This window comes from Coturnix japonica, chromosome 1 (genome assembly GCF_001577835.2).
Source record: "Coturnix japonica isolate 7356 chromosome 1, Coturnix japonica 2.1, whole genome shotgun sequence".
NCBI lineage: Eukaryota > Metazoa > Chordata > Aves > Galliformes > Phasianidae > Coturnix > Coturnix japonica.
Genome location: NC_029516.1, coordinates 31,026,240 through 31,032,344, shown reverse-complemented (window position 1 = coordinate 31,032,344; position 6,105 = coordinate 31,026,240).

Here is a 6,105-nt window from a genome sequence, read left to right as displayed (position 1 = left end):
GGCTCGCTGCCCGGCTGCGGAGACCCCCAAGAAGGCGGCTGTGAGGAGGATCCCCTCCTGCCCGCCCCGCGGTGGCGGCGGTCGGGCTCCTCCCCGCCAGACTGCGCGGCGTCGGGGCGGCGAGCGAGCGGGCCGAGAGCGGGCAATAGCCGCGGTCGCAAATTACTGCAGGAAGTGTTAGCCGCGCACCGGCTCCTAAACAAGATCGATTACTTTCCAGCGCCGCGGCCCCAGGAAGGGCAGCCTCCGCCCCCCGGGAAGGCAGGGCGGGCTGGGGCAATGCGCCGCAGCCCGGGAGGAAGGAGCGGGGGGCCGCGGGTCGGAAGCGCCCCGCAACTCAGCTGCGGGCGGTGCGGTGCTGACTAAGGCGGGCGGCGTTCCGCGGGGGCTGGCACAGGAAGCACTGAGTCAGCGCCGGGCAGGGGGGTGAGGAGGGGGGTTACGTACACGCTTGCTGGCTGGTTGTGGGTCAGAGCGGGTACCCGACACACCGCCGTGCTGCGGGTGGTGGTAGCTGAAGGCGCGTTCTTCCTGCGGTGATTCAGTTGAAAGTGAGGTGTCGTACGCAGCGTGTGTTAAATACACAGATCACTGAAGATAAAAATACCACGGCTTTCAATAATAGAGCCGTGAAGTCAAGCATGTACCTAAATTAAGAGCGCCAGCATCTTGAATCATCAGATGATCAGCATCTTGATGCATCAGAATGCATCTTCAGTCTGGATGCTTGTCTTTTAATTCAGTGTTCTGATACTGAACCATCCAAAGACCAAACACGTTTGTCAGTGTTTATAACCTGACATCCAGTGAGGTTCCTCATTCTCTTCAATAGAAAATGTAGTTTTCTTTAGCTCTGCTGTGCTGCAGAGGTGTGAGGTTCACCTGTGCTGCAGGACTTATGTTATTAATTGATATCCCCGACCCCTATCATTATTTTCCACACAGAGAGATGATTATATACATGCTAATGCATAGAGAAAGCCAAAGCTGATGAAGTCTATTAGGAAAACACAGTGGCATTCAATGTACTGAGCATTACTAGTCTTGAACTTGCTGTCACTGTTGCACCATTAGTCTACATCCTTAATGTATGTCCCTTAACATACATCCATACTCAATGTACCTTGTAATTACCTCATTATGGTTAACTTCTGCTGACCCCTGTGTGGAGCATGTTAACACACAGAGCAACTGTGAAATACCTGGGGAAAAGCAAGGGGAGATTTTTCAGAATTAACTTATAACTCCATTTATGTGGTTTGTGCCCCAGGTTTACCACTGTTGGACTTTTCTTTCACCTTTAATTCACTGCAATTCCATAAATACTTCCTTAATCAGCAAAATGAAGGGACAGCTATAAAACAGCACAGGTAAAGCGAGTCAGAATAACTTACCATTGTACAAGGACAAGGAAGCCATCAGACCCGGTGACTCAAAATTGAGTCCCTGAAATAATAGGTCAGAACTGTGTTTATGTGCTTAAACGGAGTTCTTCACAGCGCAATTGAAAGAAGTAATTAGCAATGTGTGTTCTACCACAGAGAAACCATTCATTGGTTTTCTCCCACTCTCACCCACCCCAAACACCAGGTCAGTGCAGGAAGCAAAGCCCCAGCTGCCTGTTCCTTTAGAGAGATGCAACTGCAGCCCCTCTGGGTGATTGTCCCAGTAGAGTGGGAGCAACCAGACAGGGGAGCTCTTCCTACAGACACAACAGACACAGCTCATCCCCACAAAACCTTCAGAAGGTCTGCAGTCTGTAAGGAAAGCTGTTAGAGCTGGCAACGCCTCTAATGGTTCTCAGTTGCTCAACTTTCACTTTCTTGGCTCTTATAATGTCATTGTTTCCCCTCATTCCCCAGTTGCCTCGGAGATTTCCAAGCCAGACAACACCTGAATTTCTCCTACTAAAAGGAAAATATCATTTTAGAATTTCTTGACGCTTCATAAAGAAACACTGAGGGCCACACGTCACTCAAGCAAGCTACAGTGTTGGGCTCTGGTTCTAATGATCATCAGACTGCCCATGGGGTGACTGCATCAGCCCTATGCCATCACCATCTCTGCAAGCAGGGGGCAAGCTGGGCTGCTCCCCTCCTCATTGCCACTCAGAGCAATAGGGTAACCAAGAACAGCCCCCAAACTGCCCAAGAGTGGGAAGGGCTGGGATGGGTTGAGCTGGGATAAATCACCAGGAGGTTTTACATGATAAGCTGAGATATCAACAGATAGAAAGCAACTTTTACCACCTTTTTTCACAAGAGCTTTTGCAGAGATGACTTTTGTAGGGCTCTAAAGGTCATGCACATGTTCTGCAGAAGGGGAGGGGGTGTTAAAATGGAAAAGCAGACATAAAAACAAGGCTTTAAATGACCGTATTTCAAAATCTCTTGTCTCACAAGTTTTTTGGAGTCAGACTCCCAGTGTTTTCATTTGCTGGGGGGAAACTAGTGACTCTGTGCGCAGTGTTTGAAATAAACAGTCAGATATCTCCAGCAGCAGTTCAACCTAAAGTCATGGCCAGAAGTGGGGTCATGGATGTTACAAGTGGGGTCACGAGCTTGACAGAAATTAAATTCTTTAGAGTAACATCTGGGGTTGCAAAGCTCAACAGAAGTGGAGCTGTAATGTGTACTATTTGCCCATCTCCTGAACTTGTATATTGTTTTCTGAAGCCCCAGCTCCTGGAGAACAATGATTTTCTATTTGTCAGGGAGCACATGATCCCCTTCTGGGCTATAGAAAAAAACCAACACATGATAAAGTCAGATAAGTGTGTCCTAAGGACTTAGAAGAAATCATTCAGGATAGGAAGAGTTTATTGTTTACATGTTTAAAATTCTTTGTATTATTCTTAATGAACTGGTGATTCCTAATATGTTCAGTGCTTAGGAAACCAATGCTAAGTGGAAAGTGTTTCCAATTATATGAACATGGGAAATTTCCTCCCAGGACAGACACCATCTACACCTTGTATCTCAAATAACTTTATTCTGTCCCCTTTCAAGATTATGACCCAAATGTTCTGGAGTGATGATACGCCTAGTTTTGTTTCAGTGAAGTCTTCAGTATGGAGACACAAACCTGGAGTACAATAGTCTCAGAGGTGATACAGTGTGTATTTCTTGAAGTGCATTGCTAAATCACAATGAAAATCCAATGACTTTCTCTTATTTTTCCTTGCCAAATGCAAGGAGACACGTTTATGTGCCCAGTGGAGAGGTTGTATTTGGAAGGAAGGAGTTAGAGAATCAGCGACACTGGGACTCATTTCACCCTATGCTATCAGTGTCTTCATCAAGTCAAACCTCTCTGGCCTTCTGTTTCCTTATGTGTCAGATGGGAACAATTTATGCTCTACATGATGGCAACACTGAAATAATTAATGTTTGCAAACTGTAAAAATCCCATGTCAGAGGTGAGATAGCAAGAGCACAAATACTGGTGGTCGTGGAAAGTTTTATTAATAAGATTCCATTCTCATCAACTTTCTGCGTTCAGGTATGGAGTTTTTTAGAACTCTCACTCAGAGGATACTGTACATCTAGTTTGGCCCAGAGTTTATGAGTGGATTACAGAATCCCTGTTTAATGGAAACAATGAGACAGAATGATCTATCATAGCATCTCTGTGTATGTAACAGTCTGTGACATGTGGCTCTGTGGGCATTTCCTTAGTGTCCAGAATGACTAGCTATTACACCCAAAATATGCTTTGTACATCACTCATCTCTTTTTTTCTTGACAGTCACAAGGTCTTCCCAGTCAAAGTTTCCTAGCCAGTCATGCAGTCAGGAACAGATCAGCTGTGTTCCCACTGCCAGAGACAACTTGTACCAGAGGCTCTTCAGCTTAGTTTCTTCTCACCACATCCTAAGAACAGCTTCCTAAAGAAGGCTGTAGTAAATGCTTTGGCCATGACCAAGCCCACACTTTTCAGTACTGTGACCCACCCTTCTTGGAAACAGAATCGGGGAGGGGTTATCATTGCCTTTGGGACTGAAGGAGGAGATCTTCGGCAGCTGAGATTCCTTATCACCCATCATTATGCCTCCAGGAGGGCTTCTCAGACCTCCTTTTCACCAAGACAGTCAGCCTATCAAACAGCAGAGTCACAACTCCTGCCTCTCTGCAGTGCTCTGGACAAAAGAGAGGCTTTTCCCCCATCTGCAAGGCTGTGGAGGCTTTGGAAGAGACGCGGGACATGGATCCAGCCACTTCAAAGCTATAGGTTTCCTTCTGAGAGCTGGGGAGGAAACCAGCTTGTGTGTCCTGCAAGTGCCCTGCCCGCTCGCACTGGCAAGGTGCCTCTGGGCAGAGCAAAGGAGAACCAGGGCTGCTGACAAAACCAACTTTGTTGCTTTGTGTCTTTCTTCTGGTCAGATTTGATGTAGGGGAATTAATCAGGCAGGCACAGAAAGGCCAGCAAAGCCTGGCTTTACCGAAGGGAGCTCACGCCCCAATCGATCCAGCCCCCTGAGAAGAAAAGAGTGGTTTGCTAATAATTAGACTTTCTACAAACATTATTTGTTTGCCTTGAGACAAAACACATTCCACTCGAAATCCCAAAGGGGTTGGATTTTTGTAAAGAAAATAATAATAATAAAAAACCCAAACGGGTATTATTCCTAGCTGGAAGTGATTGGGTCTAGAAGTCGCCTTTCAAACAAAGGAAACACTGACTTGTTATACAGAATTAACTGGAAAAAGTTACTGATAGTCCAGGCAGCCGTGCAGGGAGGTGGGGGTGTTTAAATATAGCAATAGCCATAGCCATAATGACTCCTAAAATTAAAAAGAAAACTGAGCGCACGCAAAAATTTACAGTGTCAGTGAAATTAATTCACTGGAAAGTGAGGATAATCCACTCTCATAAAGAGCAGAAAATAACTTCACGCAGTTGACAGTTTTATTATAGGAACATAGGAAAACGGTGACAGAAAATTATATTTTGATGCCGATTGTTTTATTTGTGCCTCTTTCTGTGTGTTTTCTTTTCACAGGTCTGAGCTTTTAATACACCCCGACTGTCAAGTAATAAGCAAACGGAATGGTGTGAATTAATTATCTCTTTCATTTAAATGTACATTTTAATTAAGTTTATTGGCGGGAGAATTGACATCTTGAAAAGTTCTGTACGTTTAAGAGATGTTAAAATAACAAAATCACTGAAGCTTAAAGAACATCAAGTAGGAATGGCATTTGTTTGCCTTAACTGACTGGGAGATGTAAACGGCTTATCCCGCTGACTTTTAAAAGAGCAAAAAAATCCGAAGAAATTAAAATAATTAGAGAACTTAACTCATTTAAAATATAATTCTGTTAAGCGCCGAGCCCATAATTAAAACCAAAATAGAAGTGGTAGCTATAATTAAAAGTGTATTCCCCAGAGGGAATTACCGCGTTCCATACCTAAAAGGAGAAAACCTTTGGAGAATTGTTAGTGGAAGGCAGGGTTTATTATTTCTGAGGGTGGAAGGAGACTGATCTTTGTTTTTATTTTCCTTCGTTTTAAATAGAACCCTGTCAATATTTTTCTCACCTATAGCTAAACCAGTAACACGGAGGGATTTGCTGGCTTTACCTAAGATCAAAAAGATCAACTTTTCATCTGGCAAATGGCTTCATCGTTAGGAAAAACAAAACCAAACCCAAAAAGTAAAAACTGGAAAAAAAATTAAATAGCAAAACAAAACAAAACAAAAGCTGTTATTTCACCAGCTTGGGTTCGGAAAGTGCCTGTTGTGTATCACAGCACAGAGAGGAAAAAGGTCAGAGTTTAAATTTAGCTTGCTGCCTTGCAGGGTCCCAGCTTGAGCCCAGCACACAGGGCTTGATTCTTCCCTCCCTCGCGTGCCCCACAACCCCGACGCCGTGCTTCATGCTCATCGCATCCCGGCAAGGGTCCCAGGCCCCAGATCAGCAGCACTCACTGCCATGGTGGGGGGGAGGCTTTGCCAAGGGAAAAATGTGGTGCTGGGGGATGGGGTGGGTAGAGGCATTTTGGAAGAGAAATAAAATTGGAGGGAAATGAGTTCTTTCAAATTAAAAGTTGAGTGTCATAAGCTGCGATAAATAAAATACACTTACTATGCTTATAGAGGGA